This window comes from Lagopus leucura, unplaced genomic scaffold (genome assembly GCF_019238085.1).
Source record: "Lagopus leucura isolate 7727_CA_CO unplaced genomic scaffold, USGS_WTPT01 Super-Scaffold_100015, whole genome shotgun sequence".
NCBI classification, from domain to species: domain Eukaryota; kingdom Metazoa; phylum Chordata; class Aves; order Galliformes; family Phasianidae; genus Lagopus; species Lagopus leucura.
In genome coordinates, this window is record NW_024962269.1 from 10,731,349 (window position 1) to 10,747,824 (window position 16,476).

Consider the following 16,476-nt stretch of genomic DNA (forward strand, 5'->3'; position numbering starts at 1 on the left):
ATGTCCATCCAGAAGTCAGAGGGTGTGCACTTGCAGTGGACTGTAAAAGATGACTTAATAATGAGCTCAGAGAATTAATGGAGGTGAAGGAAGGGAGCAAAGAAGTCTGCTGGAATGCAGGGAGAGGAAGGAAATGGTCTGGGATTCAACTGTGAGAGGTCAGACATCACAAGGGTAGTGCAAGTCGGATGTGATCAGATGTGAGGCAGAAGGCAATCCTGATCAGGGATGACTGTGAAGAAGCAGTTACTACAAAGTGATGCATGTTCATCTGCACGGTTCCTGAAGATGTGGAGAAACCGTGCCAGGCTTCTCTCAGGGCCTTCTTCTCTGCAAGCACTATCATTTTCACTGTGTTTATTCCTCTGACAGCTCTGTTTCCAGCATAAACAGGCTGCCTTGTCTTTACGCCCCTTACAGCCTCTGCTCAGCTCCCACACTCTGCCAATTCCCTGGGTGAAAGCAAATTGCCTTTTCTTCTTCTATTTTTTTTTTTTTTTAAAAAAAGAACAACAGTAAGTGTCCTTTAAATTTTCAGTTAAACTGGGAGGCAATTTCTTGCATGAGAGCTCTGTCTAGATAGGCTTATAGCTGAACAAAAATAAATAAATACACTGAATAACCTCTCCCATGCCCACCTTGTCTTAACAAAGTGCTACTTGACAAGTGTTATTTCAATAGAAATTTTTGAACAGGCCAACTGACACTGATTCAGCCTTCAGCAAGGACTACAGCTCCGTCTGTCCCTTCTGTGTCAGACAGGAAGGAGGCAAAGTTGCCCAAGGTTAAGAATGCACACCACCTTCCTGGGCAAAGATTGTACGGGGTCTTCAAGCCATGTTCTGAAATAGATTTCAGGGTCTCCAATGTGCCTCCTGTGATTTCTGTGTGACAGCTGTGTTTGGTTGCAGTGTTGTCATCCAGCAGTGGTTTGCAAGTCTACATGATGACTGAGGCAGAGAAACCACTGTGGGTGCCCATGCTGGCACTCTCTTTACAAGGAGAAACACCATCCTCAGAACATTACAGTCAGGGCACTGCTCCTATACTCAGCTGAATGCTTCAGCCTCACAGGCAGGCATGCCCCCACAAGGTGCTGATCCACATTTCACTCTGGCAGAAGTGGGGCTAGGAGAGGTGGATGAGGCTAGATCTCAGAGGAAAGACATTTTGATAGAGATTGTGTTGTTACTATTATTTAAACCAGCTTGTTTTAATCTCTGTTAATATTAGTGAAAGTCTGCATGAGCAGAAAACAAATCCTGTGGTGATGCATACTGAATTATTACTATTTTTTTTTAACCCCATGCACTAATCCATGCGTTTGCTTAGTTTGGGGTTTCCTTTGCGCCTTTCAATTTCTATTTGCTGTTTTGCAACTGACTTTGCTGGTTCTCAACCTTTTCCATGCTGCACTCTCCCCTTTTTCCAAAACCTCACTCTTCTCCCCAGCTGGGAACAATTCAGGATATCCCTATAGGAAGAGCCCAGCAAGAGCATCACGGCTGCTATCTCTGCCTGCCCAACCCACCTCCACAAAGCAAATGAAGTAGCCTGATCTGCGTATTGGCCACTGTAGGGTCCCTGCTTCTCTTCTACCTGCCGCGTTGCATGCATTAAGCACACTGCCACCATGGAAGAGGATGACTGATACAGCGCTAGTCAAACTTAAAGACTTTTTAAATTCAAGATTTGCAATGAGGTCAAGGGACCTTTTGAAGTGCTGAGGTATTGACTCCCAGACCTTCCCTTCCTTCCTGCCCTTCGTTGTCCCCAGTCCTCTCCCCAGCCTTGAAATGAAACAGAAAATTATTTTTTTAAAACTGCGTTAATATGTTATGTTTAGTATAAACAATGATTTTATGGCATCACCAAAGGTCATTTTTTTCATCTCTACGTTACCACCCCAGCTTCTGAAGCCACATGCCCTCTTCTCCCCCTAGTACTACTGGCCCTCCCTTTCATTCACCGTCAGCATTCCCCCCCATTCACCACAGCACATCACACCCAGAGATGTGCATCAGGTTCACCCAGTGAGCGCTGGAGAACAGATTTCCCACCAACTGGAACCATTTCCACGTTCAAAATAGTCAGTTGCTGCAAATGAAAAGCAGACTCATTTCTTATGTAATTTTTTTTTTTAAAGCCTTTTATACCTATTTACATGTGTGCGTGCACCATGTGTACACAGGGGTATCTGTGCAAACAGATGCACAAGAATCTCTCTCTCTCAAATATGAATATATTGTATGTTAGAGCTGTAAATATTCCTTGGTCACGCGTCTATGTCTTCTTCAAAGTATCATATCTCCTCAGTGTTACGTTAACAACTCCACTTACTGATCGATGAAACTGTGTGTAGACCTGTACCCTACTGACATAGTTTATGTAGCTCTCTCTTCTCAAATAAAGTACAAAACTACTTACTAGCTGGTCCTGCTTTCTGTTCTACGTCGGATATTCTGCTTTAATTTATAAAAACCTACGCTGCTGCATTTTCCAACCATCCCAACAGCAGAGGCACATCCACACCATGCTTTAGACCTGGTCAACATGTATGACAGCTATAACAAAATATAGTAATCTATAGATGAAATGTTGCCTCAAGTACTTTAAATGACCTTATTCACTCTTCCCAACAACTCCCAGGCACAGCCTTCAACAACCCCAGCTCACTTCCAGCCCAGTAGAGATGACAGAGCCCATGCTGCTTTTCCCCTGGCAATGGTGTCCACACCCCTGGATTAAACAACTCCTCACTGTGCAGAAATCTCTCTGTGACTTAAAAAGGAGGCAGTAGCTGCCCTGTTGTGTTGTTGGTTTGTTGTTGCCTGGAGAGCTCAGCACCTGAACTCAATACCCCACATAAACCTTGGGGCAAGGAACAAGATTAAAGAACATAGCAAAATTCACCCTTGTCACCATGACTCTTGACATTGGTTTCATGGAGAAAGCACCAAGACCAGAGGATATTTCACCACTGCAAGCTGAAAAAAAAGCCTTTGCACAGCTACACTTACAGGGCAAAGCCATAAAGGTGATTTGTGAAGTAACGTTTAATTTACTGCAAACGACACCACACTCCAGCTGCCAAGAACTTGACTGACAATTTCTATTTATTTATATCCTGCTATACAATATCTGCATTAATGTTGTAAATTTTTCTGATTGGAATTTTACAGTGTCTGCCTCGATATTTATTGATCATAAAATAATCTGCACAACCTGCTATATTCAAGGCAGGGAGAACGGATGCCAGAGAAATCATTTGACAGGATTTGGGTACCTGTGTCCAGGTAACAGAAGACGCTCAGATGATATTTTTACAGCTTTATGTATTAATCAAGAACCAGCCTTTTGAGCTGCTTTTCTGCCATACCCCCAAAGCCTCTTCTGAAACATTTCCAAGAGCCTGCTATTGGTTTATCTACCAGCAACTCCATATGGACCCTGCAACTTGCCTCATTTGCAGCTTCTCACTCTTGAGAAATCCCACCTTCACAATGAAATCTGGTATTTTCACAACTGTTCACTAAAACAGCCTATGAGGGAAGGATTTGGCTTTTTCAAAAGCAGTGAGACCACCCTGTATCTTTTGATTTTGGCAGGAAAAGACAGAAGCATAAAATTTCTGCCCACAAGGGAAAAATTATGAAACGTGGTCTCACCTGGGAGTTTCCCTATTGCCTGGTAAACAGTCTTCTCTTTCATTCACAGTTTCAGCTATGCAGCTTTCCAGCATCTTCAGTGGATTCTGCCTCCTGAATTTAGGCTTTTTTGTTGTTGTTGTTTTTGCTAGAAGAGATCTTTGGTCCCCTGCAGAAATCAGAGCAGTGCATGCTGGAAGGAAGCACACAAGTGTATCTGCCTGTGTGCTCTTGGTCACAGTTAAGCCCACCTTCCATTCATCATCATCATATAATCACTAAGGGTAGAAAAGACCATGAAGATCATCAGCTCCAACCATCAACCCATCCCCACCATGCCCACTATGTCCCTCAGAGCCACATCTCCACTGTTTTTGAATACCTCCATTGACACCACCCGTCCTCCCTGTCCACCCCTCCTTTGTACAAGGCAGCACCCAAATCTTCTTTCCCTTCAGCTTCTGTAATCTACCATTGCAACACCTGTGCAAAGACCCTTGGCAGCCATGTCGAGCCTGCAGGTGTGCACATACATACATACACATCCCTACTAGTCCAGTAAGGATATCACCAGCTCAGGACACACACAGATTCACATCCACCCTTCTGCTGTCCCTAAGGCACCCTTCCTTTGAGCACAGACACCTTCTCTCTACATGAATACACGTCTCATGCCCAATCCACCACACAGATACCTTCTCCCAGAGCAACCCTTCTACAAACCCAGCACACATACACCCTGCTACTCCTGCCCACCACTCCTCTGCCTGCTCCTGCTCTCATTCATCAAGAGCCCAGATTTAGCTCGCTCCTCTCCCCATGAATGCTGCACTAGCTATTTATTCCTGCTGCTTTCTAAGACCCACAACCTCACCCCTCATTAAACAGCTTTCTCTTCTCTACATCAGCATAACAAACCAGAGGCTGACAGTTTGCATTTTAACCTCATTAGCTGTGGCCTGGCAGCTTGATGGACAAGGTTCCCTTTTGCTATTGATTTAAGGCATTTATGCAATAGAGACCCTTTGAAATTCATTAAAAATACAGTAAAAGAAAACAAAAAAAACTCTTCTATGTGACCAAGTTCCCTAGGAATCCCCCCATAAAATGCCCCCTCTCAGTGCACATTACAGGGCCCTGCTATTTGTCTTTGCCTATCCTGGATGAGGTGGTTACATGAGTGTGCAGCAGCTGGCGGAGCATCTAATGGAGCTGGGAATAAAACCACACCAAAGTAAAACAGCAGCTGAGGCTGCCTACAACTGGGCTGTCACAGCAGCACATGCCCTGGATCAGACAGCATCCCCTACGGGCAGGGAGGCAAAGAAAGGACGGGTTCTGCTCGAGGCTCCCTGCACTTCATTCCTGCCATAGCCGCTGTCAATCGGCTCAGGCATACACAGTAACCTTTTCAAGCTCCATAAAACCCTTCACAGATTATCTTTTAGAAAGCAGGAGAGGGAAGCAGACCCCTCTGTCCCCTCCGGGCAGATGGCAGAGAGAGGTCCCGGCCTTCCCCCGGGTTGCAGAGCTCCAGACGAAAGGTTAACGGCAGGATGCAATCATAAGGTACGAGCACAGGGCAGGAGCAGGGGAAATTATTTCCTGCTGAATTGTGGCTGCCGTTATTCCCAGAGAAAAGCAGCGGGTATTCAGGAGCTTCTCATTAGCCAGCATGATTTCCATTAGGCTGTCTATTAACATTTTGTGGCCGTAATAAACACCTACATAATTAACACAAAAAATAAGCTCTCTCTAGGCTAAGACAGGAGGCCAGAACAGGCTGGGAATAGCGGAGACAGGTTGGTTCCTGCCTGGAAATTTCTGCCTGCAAAGGAATTGCTCCTTCCATCCTCCCATGACAAATTCCCTTACAGAGTCAGGATTTAGTGTTCCAGTCTTCCTGGCTCAGTCTACACTTACCTCTAGCATGCAAGCCAGAACGCATTCTTACAGAGCAGGGTAGAATTTATCTTGCAGATCCCACAGGGGAAATTTGGGGCAGCCCGGTATTCCCCAGTCCCCTGCCACAGCAGTGTCTTCCTCCTAAAAACTGATGGGGCAAGAAATACCTTGGGAAACACGCGTGTGATCCCAGCTAGCAGACGAGCCTCAGGAGCTCGTAAAAGGCCCCCACGGAAAGAAGATGGGCTTATTACAACTTGAGCGTGTTTACAACCATGAAGTACTCCAACCCTTCAGGTCTGCAGTGAATTAATGGGAACACTGCAACAGAGAGGGAAAAACAGACCTGCCTAGTGCCTCCATCACTGGCTTTCCGTGCCTCCTCCATCCTGCTCCATGCCTTAACAGCCATTTCTGAATATTGCAGTCACAGGGGGAGCTTACAGGTTGCTATGACTCCCCCCCAACCCCTCCTCCCCAGCTAATTGCCAACAGTGCCACGGGTAACCCCATGCACGGGAGGCTGAGGACGTGTCACTTTGACAGGGCTGCCTGTCCCCCGCCTCTGGCTTCAGACTTCTGCTACTAAGAATACGTGTGCCCTTTATCATGGCTTTGAAATAGAGAGAGACACTTTGGAATTCAATTAGTCAAACAGTTGCCACAGCAACAAAAACATATAAACTTAAATGATTTATACTTGCAGACACCACTTCAAATAGGAATAAATTTAATACAGCAGCTGGGAATGAAATGCATTGTACAATAAGAAAATTGTATTTTTTCTCTCCCCGATGATAGGCCTCAAGGTCTTAATGCAATATAGATGAAAAAAGATATTTGGGCAGAAGGAAGCAGAATACATTGTGCTGTATGTACAATGCCTGCTTGGAGAGTACAACACATAATGAGCACGTACATCTAATCACAGAGCTCCAATTCTGTTTGCAGACAGCCACAGATCAAAGATTGCAGCTAGCAAATTGACTGCTTGGTTTCACTTTCTTTCTTTGACTCCCTTCCATCTCATGAAACCTTTCCTGTCAGCCCCCGCCCAGGAGTGAAACAAATCTAACCTTATTCCAGCAGCTTCTCTATCGGCTATAGAGCCAAGTCCCAGCTTGGTAAAGCAAGATTTGTGCCCGTGTTTATTTTCAAGCAGAAATGCTTTAGTTCAAGCATAGTTCTAAGATTCAAAGTAGAAATTAATTCCAAGGAATGTGCAGGAAAATATTTCCTCTGCAGGAAAACTGCAAAAGCTTGCAAGCAGATCTAGAATAGCCTATCCAAGTGATAGCCACCCGCAGTAGTTTTGCCCATGACATGCTGGATGTGTGGTGAAAGCCACCTTTCCTGCAGCTCTCTTCTGATTCCAGATTCCCTGGAGTCTACCTCAATTGATGCACCAAAGCCAGCTGCTGTCAGTGCTTGGCAGTGCCTGGATCAGTAACAGACAACATCCAGAGCAAAACGAAGTGGCTCCAACCACTGCCCTTTTACCATTTACCATCACCCACACCACCACCCACCGTTTTCCTAGGAGGCATTTTGGAAGCCATTGCCTACACCCAACAAAGCCTGATCAACATCAAAATGCACTACCTGCAGTGGGAAAGAGGTTTTATTCTAACCATGAACAAATAAACAAACAGAAAGGCTGCAATTCTACCAGAAGTCACGGGCTCCTCAAAGGAAAAAGAAGAAGAAAAAAGCAAAAAACATCACACAGTGAGGTTTTTTTTGCTTGTTTTAGGCAGGAGGTCAAGAGTACTGCTCATCATCAGAGCTGGCAGGCAGGGGAGAGAGTTCATGATGCTTTGGGCACAGATCTAGATTAACACCTGCAACTCTCTTTAGCAGCTTTGGAAAGGAAAGCGTGCAGATGCAGAACAACAGCTAAACAAAGCTAATAATGCATTCGTATTTATGTAGACAGGAAGGAAGCTCAATTGCCAGGAGAGTACTGAAGTCTACAAGTGTAAATACATACCAAATAAGTCAGCTTGATGAGATGCCAAGTTTGTTCAGCAGAGTGTGGCACTTTACTGCTGAAGTGCTCCTGTAGCAGGGAAACCAGGAAAATGTCAAAAAGGTCAATGGGTGAAATGTGTAGCTCCATTAAGAAACTACGAAAACAAGTTTGTATCAATACGGTTTAGTGCTATCTTTCTCAATTGCAAAGTGCCCATTGGTCCTGCCATATTGAAGCACAAACATTTTGCTCCAGAGCTCTGTGTACTGTTGATCTACAGCTCACTACTCTCCTCACAAGGCAAAAATAGAACACATTTATAAACAAAGGAGCCGAGTTACTGAGTTTAACAGCCGGAAGGCTCCAGATTTCATGCACAACCTCACAGAAACAAATTCTGTCATCTGGCAACACTGAGATCACCAGGGTTGTAGATGTACAAAGATGATCCATGAGGATGCACCATCCTTATAGACGGCACCTCTGTTCTAAACAGGGGATGAGAGATCTGGGCTTGTTCAGCCTGGAGTAGAGAAGGCCCCCATCCCTAAAAGTGTTCAAGGTCAAGTCAGAAGGGGTTTTGGCAACCTGGTCCAATTGAAGTTGTTCCTGCCCATGGCAGGGGGCTGGAAATCCATCTTTAAGGTCCCTTTCAACTGAAACCACCTGATGATTCTATGATGTGGTGAAGCAACTGCGTGAAGATTTGTAGGACACGTATCGCCAATATTTGACTACAAAAAGTAAATTAGTAGTTTTACAATATCTCTGAGCCTCTTCTCTCAATCTAGGCCATTCGCAGGCTCTGAGTCAAGGTAAAAAAAAAAGGAAAGCTACTGTACATAACAGTACAATGCATCTCTTACGATGTTTAGAGCCATCACAATATTTAGACCATGAATCAACCTTCCATAAAGATTACCAAAGATCCTGAACAGTTAGGGGATAGAAGTAGAACAAAAAACTAACATTCAGCTTGTGAAAGCAAATGTCTTGACTCAGCTGGGAAGCCCCCTCCATCTCCCTTTTCCTATGAAGGTAACATCTGTTCTACAACTTCCCTGCTCCATCTCTCTTCAGTACAATAGCACAAAGAACAGCAAGCTGGCATGTCCAACCCCACACCACTGCTTCTGGATTAGAGGACGAAGCAATTCAGCAGCCAGCTCCCCAAGCCACAAACTACATTCATCATCATCTTTACAGGCCCATACACAGCTGGCTCTCCTGATGATAATGTGTTCTACAGTTTCCCTTGCTGGCGTGGCTTATGTTAATACTCCATTAACATTGCTAATCAGAGGCAGACTTCTGGCAGCATCTCCAGGGGATGAGCAAATGTTGTCCTATGCCTTTTACTTTAGGAGATCAGACTTTCAGATAAAATCCATTCCTAACATCTCTGATTTCAGCAATTAAATGAAGTTGCCACATCTGGGAGCTGTTCAACGCTGGATGTGTGTGCTTCTCACTGCTCCAGAATAAGCCCTTTTAAACCCCTTTTATGCCAACCCTCAGAAATATGACAGTTGGAACTTTAATTCACGTGGGAAATCAAAGGCTGCTAGAAAAATGAGATGAAATCAAATCGAAGATAAAAGGTACAGAAGGCCCTGAAGGTCCTGAAGGAAGCACAGGCAGCTTCATCCCAAGAGATGAAAATCTTCACGTGGCAAACCTTAGTCACAAGGGATGAAAATCAAGAGACGCGATGCAAGACATCCACAGAGCCCCAAGCAGGTGCAAGGATTCCTCCTAACTGCAGTATGGCTACTATGTGTCTGATGCCCCCCAAGTCCTGCCTTCAGGAGCAGCTTCCTAAAGGAGACCACCAGTCAATTGTCAAGCCTTAAAGATATCTTTGCCCTCCCTTTCTTCAGCACATGCCCGGTTCTGCTTACCCCACTCAGAAAACTAGGTCTTAGTTTGATCTAAGATCTTCACGGCCTCAATTTGCACCATGGGAGGGTCAGATTGGATATTAGGATGAATTTCTTCTCAGAGAGAGTGGTAGGGCATTGGCACAGGCTGCCCAGGGAGGTGGTGGAGCCTCTGTCCTTGAGGGTGTTCAATGAGAGGGCAAATGTAGTACTTGGGGTCATGTTTTAATGAGCAATATTAGCGGTAGTCAGGCTAGATGATCTTAGAGGTCTTTTCCAATCTCAACAACCCTATCATCCATTCCTTCCTGTATTTTGGGAGTATTCTCAACCTCCTATTGCATTGCAAAAGGAATTGATCTTTAATTGAATAAAGTAGTTCCAGGCACCTTGATATGTTCTGGTATCAAGAAATTGCCTGGAAGTTCTAGCTGCATAGATAGTAGCAAGGCAACCTCCTTCATTAATACAATTTTCAAGCTACCTCAGATTTCAGGTGGACTGGGATTCTCCATAAGACTCAGAGGGTAAAATTAATGTTTGTTAAATAGAGCAGGCAAATGCAAAAGCCTACATGGTGGAAATAAAGTTATTTCCAAAGAAAATATCATAAATGAGGCAGAACAAAACACAAACATTGGAAAGGAGACGCGCACCTCCCCAGGTCCCTCAGCAACATGCAACAGATGAGCAGAGAATGATGCAGCTGAAGTAGTGCAGCGAGCCTGATCAGCAAATTCATGCTCTCATTCAAACAGATGCATAAACCCATCTCCCAGCCAAAATTAGGGTATGCTTTCTCTCTGCTTTTCGCCTTCCTCTCCCCCTTGCAGAATTCCTCCACCTCTTGACATCTTGTCTTAAACGGATCTTCCATCTCAGGAAGTGAGTTCTCAGTGATACGCACATAAGGAGGAACAGCTTGGTTTTAACAAGCAGCTGCAGACCAGTTACATCTCACAGCAAAGCCAACTCTTGCGTTTCCCCCCCAAAAAGCCAACTTAATTAACAGAAAAGAAGGAGAACTCACAAACAAACAACCATCAGAATCTAAATGATTAAGTGGTATATGACTCATAGCCATTTGGAAAGGTTTCTCCAGAGCTCCCCAGGCTTCACCAGAACCCATTTAGATGCACAGATCAGATATGCAGGAGCTGCAGGGTTTATTTCAAACACTTCAGGAGTGTGGTTTCTGCGCTCACTCCTTTTAAAGGTCTGAATTTCCATTTCAGCCGAGGATGTTCACCAGAGATGATGAAAACTGCGCACACATACAAGGTCCACAGCACACCCATACAACCTTCAGTCACGGCTCAGAAGTGATTTCTAATACAGTCATCATTTAATACAGTAATGTGCTTTGGAGCCATTAATTAACTCATTGTTCTCTGACAAAACTCTCATTCCCTCCACCATTCATGTCTACCCAGAAGGACTGCACAGCACTGCATGTAGAGGTGCAAGGTTTCTGGGGGATGGAGCTGAGGAGACTGTGGGCAGGTGCTATGAAAACTTGCTCAGCACTTCAGAGCATCTCCATCGCCTCCTGCAGCACCAGTCCCAATGCTTAGTTCAGTTCCCTGCGCCCAAAACAACAGCTACCACAGCATCCCCAGTCTAAGGTCCACGATTTGCTTTTTCTTGCCTCATTGAGAAATGCCAATAAAGGGAAGATGAAAAATAGGTAGTGAAAAATTGCACCCGTTCTTCCTCTACATAATTTGTCCTCTCTCATTAATACATTATTCAAATGCGCTCACCAGATCATTTACAGTTTTGTTACATGTCTTCCATATGCAGTGTCATAGCATGAGTGAACAGCTAGTTCATAGATGCCGCAGCTCTCCTCCCAGCTAGATGAGGGTTAACTGCCTCGAGCAAGAATTGAGACCCAAAATCTAGTGACGATGCGTGCCTCCTCTACTGCTCTGCAATATTAACTATTCTGCAATTCACTTCTGTTTTGTTTCAGCAGCTTCCCTCCTTGAATCATCAGAGAGCAAAATTGCTTCAAAAAAATACCCAGCTATGTGGAAGGCTATTTGGAGAGGGAAAGAGCAGTGTTTTACTCCAGATTTACATAGTGCCTAACTCACACATTTTGCTTGCAGTTAAGTCAACTAATGCATATTTCCTCCCCAGAGCCAGCACCCCAGGAGCCCAACCTCTGCTTTCTGTCATTATGGACAGAGCACCATTCCTTACACACAGATATCTCTACTGCAAAGGTTTTCAGCTCAAGAGCGGATTTTTTTTCCCCAGTTAGGAACAGTAATGAATGGATTTTAGGTAAACTCAGGCCCCACACATCCATCTAATATTGCAGGTTCTTCTGAAACCCATAATAGAGTGGTCCTGTCACAGCATATAACATCTCTGGGTTTGCCTAACATTACTGCGTGCTCCATCCAGCAGATAGAGAGTACATTTGTGGGGTTTCCACTGCACTTGTCTCTCTCTTTTCACGCATACAAATGAATCTTAAAGTACAGATTAATATTTAAACAATCAGGACTACAAATATCTTCCAACCTGCCCAGACAAGAAAATTCTTGTATGGAAAAACAGAGTAGTGAAAAAAAAATAAAAACAACATCTTTGCAAATAGGAATTTACTTTTCATTTCCGCTCCCTTTGATATAACTAGGATTAACTGCATTTCATCTCCTTCTAAAGGACACGTTGGGTCCCCAGCTGTTTTTTCCCCCCCCAGTCAGTCCCTGGAGAACAAAGATTAGGAAGTTAAATGAGTATGGGAATCTCATCTTCGCTTTTAATTAATTTGAAACAAATACATGCTGATGACAGCACCAAAGCAAGACTGCCAGAACTTTCTCCTTCTGCATAAGGAACCAAGCACCAAAGAACCTGGGATCTTACCACTGGCTTTAACCCTTATTTGCTGCAACTACAGCCCCAGAGTTGGGGTGGAATAAGCTTTGAAAGCTTTAGCAGTTGTCAACTCCATGCATCCCATGTAGACATCCTCTGCTCCAAGCAAAGAAGTGATCCAGTCCTACAGTCCCTTCCCCAATGGCTCTCAGAGTCCCTGGAAGAACAACAGCACTCAGAAATGCATCTCACTGGGTTGGAATCATAGAATTGCTTTGACTCTGAGGAGCCAAACTGATGTTTCTCTGTGTGGAGCCGTATCTCCAGCTCTTCCACTTTGTGTTACGTGAGTCATAAAACTACAAACACACTTTGAGTTTTCATATGAAGAAAAAAAAAAAAAAAAAAGAGGAAAACCAAACCAGCCTGGTCATCCTATTTTCTTACCAGCAGCAGCACTGGTGGTATGACAAAAGCTTGCTGTTTTTTTTTTTGACTCAGAGTCAGGCTGAAGCAAGAAGATAAGTGTTCTGTTGTTCTGGTGCTGATGAAGTGAGCTATGGTAGGAATGAGAGCATTAGACCAGGGATACTGAAAAGCTATCTGGAACTGGAGGTTAAATCTGAAAACAGCCAACTCTAATTTTGGCAAAGTTTACAAGTGTTGGGGAAACCATTCTGCAGGGACTACAACCCTGGCTGTCAGAAGTAATAAAAGTTCAGCTCAAACAGCAATTCAGAGATGGTCGAAGGAGAGGACAGGTAGGAAAGTGGTCTGGATTTACTGATCTGACAGCAAGATTCACTTACGCTCAGCCCCAGTAAAAGGAAAATGGAGTGGGGAGCACATTTGCACTGGAAATTAAGCCAAAAGAAGTGGATGATGTGGGAGAGAGGATTCATACCCATCAATCCATGTTAAAGGTCTTCAGGATAGACCTTAAGCACTACCACAGGGGAAGGAATTAGCTTAAGCACCACAACCCCCACTGGGGGCTAATTCAGTGGGTACCTCTCATCCATCACAGCTTTGTTCTGCCCCTCTCGTTCTTGTTTTGCCAAAACAAGGCTAGGCACAATAACATGGGCTACGGAAGTAGAGATGACAACAGATGGGAAAGAACCACTCATGTGAGTGACCTTCGATACATAGCAACTCAAAAACCTACATCTAATTATGCTGCTGAGAAGCCAGGCACACACAGACAGCAAGCACAAAAATTTAAGAAAGAAAAAAAAAAAAAATAAGCATGCCTAGAGGAAGATTTTGTTTAGTGAAGACCTGAGGCACCAACACCGCTACAATATGATTCTGTTTGTGCAAGTAACCAGCCCACAGTCTGAGGTTAATTTCAGAGTCTTCACAGATGCAGAAAAAGATTGCCTCACTTAAATTAAACAAAGATTCCTATAGCTGCTGCTGTGCAGTCGCTTCCCCTCTGCCACTGAGCACTGGCATATTTACATGGGGGCTTCTGTGGTTGGGTGCAAGCTGTTTTCAAGATATTTTTTCCTGCTTGCAAGGCAATCTATGAAAAAGGATGAGGCTGGATGTCTTGGAATGCAAAGCACTGAGCTGGATTTTAACCACAGCACAATAGCAAAAGGGTTATGCTTGGCTTTTATTTATTTATTTATTTATTACTATTCAGCAGGTAGCAATAAACCAGCACTTGGCTCACTTCTTTACAGAGCGAAGTTCTTTATCTTGAAATAACAAAAGGAAAGTAAGGCCTGTAAAAGAAGGAGGCAGGCTTCTGAAGAGTCATTCTAGAAGCACAGCAGATGTAACTGCTCTGCCTCCAACCCTCACAGGGACAATTCTCCTGGGTTCCTCCGTGAGCCTGTTAGAATGTTAGATGTTAGAAAAGCCACAGTTCAGTCTTGTCTCTGGCTAGTAAGAAAAGCCTGGATGTGCCACGTATAGGGCAGGAGTACAACTTGAGCCAGCAGTAAAGTGTAAGGAAAAGCCCTTCTAGGCAGCAGCAGCACACGGTTTTGCTCATACTTTGCACAGATGCCCGCAGAAGTGCACTGTTAGCAGCACCAGTGTCTGGAAGGATGATGTTCACCCAGAGGCTCCTAATCTGAGCATCCACTTAAGGCAGAGAAGAGACAGTCCTCAACAGCAATGAATAGAAAAGGCTTCTTAAGTAAGACTGATGGGCGCAGACAGATCTTCTGGCGCTCTGCTTCGCCAGCTCCCAGATCTGTATCAGCATCACATACATTATATGGTCCTCTTTCTGGCTAGGGGCACAGTCATGGTTCAGTGTTTTAATTAGTCTACTCTAGGCTATCTCGGCCATAAAGGCTCACAGAGAGAAAGATAAACACCATGCAGAAATCATGTTAATTTATAAAATATTCAATTAAGAAAAACAAACAACATAAACTAAGATCATCAGAGCTAAAAGATGGGGAAGCCATCCTGCTGGGAGTCAGCTGTTTCTGGCCTTGGGCAGGAGAACACATTCCTCCTCTACACTTCTTGCACCAGAAAGGCTCAGGAAGAACAGGGATGCCTGGGAGGTGAAGCTACAGAGCAGGTCCTGGTGCAGGAGGTGTTGGCAGCACCACCCAGGCCTCTTCACACCCTAGGGAGCAAGATCACTTGCTTTCAACTCATGTTTTTCAAAGCAAAGAGAAGCACAGTCCATCCCAAGTTAATTGATACGCAATGAACTTACATTTCTTCAAACCCTAGGCCCACGATGTGCAGTTCAGATAAACGTAAACAGCTAAAGCTTAAAGCTAAACTTCAGAAGTTTCTCCTGCACCTCCTCCCTCCAAGACAGGCCTCTCGAGTCCCGCTGAGAAAGGACCGTTCAACGCAGGGGCTGAACTAGATGACCTTTAAAGGTCCCTTCCAACTCAAATGATCCTACAGTTACGTGATTCTAAACGGGAGAGCGGATGGATGCTGGGAACAAGAGCAGCAGCACGTCCTGCAGATACATTCAGGGCTAGATGTCATAAAGGAAATGAGGAGTGAAAAAAATCACCACGCTTAGGGATGGAAAGGTCCATTTGCTCTCTCTCCTAGCCCACCAGTGACAGATCACTCCCCTGTGCTTTGTCCTGTGTTTAATGACTCAAGCAAACAGGGCTTCTGTTTACTCTCTCAGGGAATGACTCTCCAGCTTCAGGAAACTCCAGGGGAAGAAATTTTGTGGTTGCCCCAGTTAACTAAATGGGGTGGAAAGCAAGAATGAGGGTGAATAGCACCTTTAGCCTGTTCTGTGCCTCTGGAGTATGTGGGGCAGGCTCAGCCTTCCCACCATCAGTACTCCAAGAAACCCTTTTGTCAGTGTGGATCCCAGCTGAGAGCTCAGCATCAGTGCTGTGCAGACAGTCCTTCCCTGCCAGGCTGTGAAATCAGAGTCTGCCTGAAGCCCAGGAAGGCACAAAGCAGCAAGCAGAGAGCCGTCTGGGCTGATGGCCCTTGGCTTTCCTCCTACACCACTTCGCATCACTCTTCCCACAGGCCCAGTGTTGCTTCCATAGAGGGGTGAAAAGCAGTGACCTTGTAAGCATTACAGAGCACTAAGCCTCCTTTGGGGAACAGAGAGACAGGACTGCTCTGGCCTCAATACACTGCATGTGTTACTATCTAAGATTCTCATTATCTCCAATGGAAGCTGTGATTTGTTTCTCAGTTCTCATTTCTCTTTCCACACAGTTGCCTCTCTTTTAAAGGCAGCTTTTCCTAGAAGCTCTGGCCTCAAAGGTTCTTCCCCTTCCCCCCCCCTTGTGTGAATTACAGATGTCACAAACACCTCTGACATGGTGCATGGTTGCTCATTCAAATGCAGAGTAGCTGAGGGGGAAAACAAGTCTTTAGATCTATAGCATCCCCTGGGGATATCAGCTTAGGACACACGTGCGTGCCAGTGATAAGCCAAACTAGACACTGGATGTCACCAGCACTCCACTGGAAACACAGAGGAGGGAGCAGGTATCTGGCAGTAAAAACATCCACTCTTAAAGCAAAAAGTCTGGATAGCTAAAGGAAGAAGAGTTGGCAACGCACGAATTAGCGAGGATCATCTAACTATACCCTGGGAGCCAGAATAAATCCAGCAAAGGAGATCCAACTGAGGAGGCGAAGGAAAGGGTGAAAGCAAATTTCTATTCTAGTTTGGAAGGACAAGCAAGACCAAAGAAGGTGCAGGAACCTCCCAGACATTCAAGAGACAGCAAGCCTTAAGAAGTGGCAAAGAAAATGAATGGTGGGT

At 44.8% G+C, this 16,476-nt stretch overlaps 1 protein-coding gene across 1 annotated transcript in view; it reads right to left on the reverse strand.

Annotated features, from left to right (window-relative positions):
* Positions 1 to 16,476, reverse strand: part of AGBL1 (AGBL carboxypeptidase 1) — a 489,727-nt gene that overhangs the window by 17,087 nt on the left and 456,164 nt on the right. Inside the window, exon 33 of the transcript XR_006179785.1 lies at positions 3,669 to 3,925. The gene's annotated coding sequence lies outside the window, so the exon portion shown is untranslated. The remainder of the gene's footprint in view (positions 1 to 3,668; positions 3,926 to 16,476) is intronic.